The sequence below is a fragment of the Diaphorina citri genome, unplaced genomic scaffold (genome assembly GCF_000475195.1).
Source record: "Diaphorina citri unplaced genomic scaffold, Diaci psyllid genome assembly version 1.1 scaffold1238, whole genome shotgun sequence".
Lineage (NCBI taxonomy): Eukaryota > Metazoa > Arthropoda > Insecta > Hemiptera > Psyllidae > Diaphorina > Diaphorina citri.
The window spans coordinates 1,215-2,767 of NW_007378667.1; positions in this window are offsets into that span (position 1 = coordinate 1,215).

Here is a 1,553-nt window from a genome sequence, read left to right on the forward strand (position 1 = left end):
TTTGTTTCAAATTGAAAAAGTAAAATAACCTTCCCCGGCGAAAAATAATTGGGTAGGCACTTCAGAGTTCAGAGAGTGATGAGCACTTTGCATGGGTGGGTGGGTGGCTGGGTAGGTGGGTGAGTGTGTGGGGAAGGAAAAAAAGACGCAAATTTTTTATGGGTAGGTACATGTAAAAAAAGTATTACTTTGAACTTTGAAAAGGATCCTTTATAAGTTTATACTAAGTTTGGGTGTAATCTAGATTCTAGGTGACAGTATCTCGAAGCCCCCCCCATTTCTGGGTCTCCTGAATGAAAAATCTCACATGGGGATTTTCAACAATATGGTAAGTTTTCTTTAAGACACAAATAGAAAAAAACAATGGCACAATCGATCGGAAAAATTATACCTACTTATCCCAATTTTAGATACCTATTAGATAGGTATAGACTATAGAATATAGCACACCTGCACACTATAGGTAAATCCTACCAAACGAAGTATGAATAGTTGCGACTTTTCTCTTCTCTGTTGCCTACACTTTTTGTAGGGCAATAGAAAGTCGTGTGATGTTCACACCCAACTTTTTTTTCCGCCTACCTACCTATTTTAGATTTTCCCAATTTCAAGTCCTATTTAATTAGGTAGTCCTGGGCTCCTGGGGGGAGTTTCTTTGACGAAAAACTGATGGGAAACGGAAATTTATTTTATATGCCGCCGCGCGAAATAAAACAAGCCCTTGTTTTGTAAACTCCTCTATTGTACTTTCTGTTTTTCTGAGCAATTTAAAGTCAGATTTGCCTGGGTTATTCTTCTTTTTCTACCCCCTCTGCTTCTTTTTTTTCGCGCCTTCTTTTTATTGTTGCTGATATTTTGTGAGAAAAAGGCGGTGGGAAGGGACAAGGGAGAGAGAGAGAAAAGAGATAGGAAAAGGGGAACAACGTACCTATCCATTAAAACTAGGAATGGTCAAAGCAAGACAATGAAATTATTGGAAGAAGTGCAAATCTGCACTTCCAAGAGCAAAAGACATAAGATCCATTCAAAACGGCTCACAATATTAACATCAAGTAGAAGTAGTACCTAATACTGGTGTAAATAGAAGAAATCGATCCAAGGACCTCTCGTTACAAGGCTAGACACAAGGTCCGCCAGTCTGGCACATAAAAACGTGTAATACGGGACCCCCCCTCTCTCTCTCTCTCTCCCTCCTTTTGTACCATAACAAACACATAGCCCATCTCCTTATCCCATATGTCAGTCCCATAATCACCTTGGTGTCAACTGGCAACAGGTGATACACTGTTGTCAAGTTGTCAACATGTCTCAATACCCACATGATTCACTATTATTATTATTACTACTATTATTATTTTAATCCACGTGCAAAACAACTCGTGCTCGACGAACTAAAACGAATTATGGCTCAAATTCGGAGCTTTTTCAACTTGACTGAAAAACTTTTCCCGAGAAAATGAATTAAACAAAAATGAGAGAGAGAGAGAGAGAGAGAGAGAGAGAGAGAGAGAGAGAGCGAGAGAGGAGAGAGAGCGAAAAAGAGAAAAAAAAGA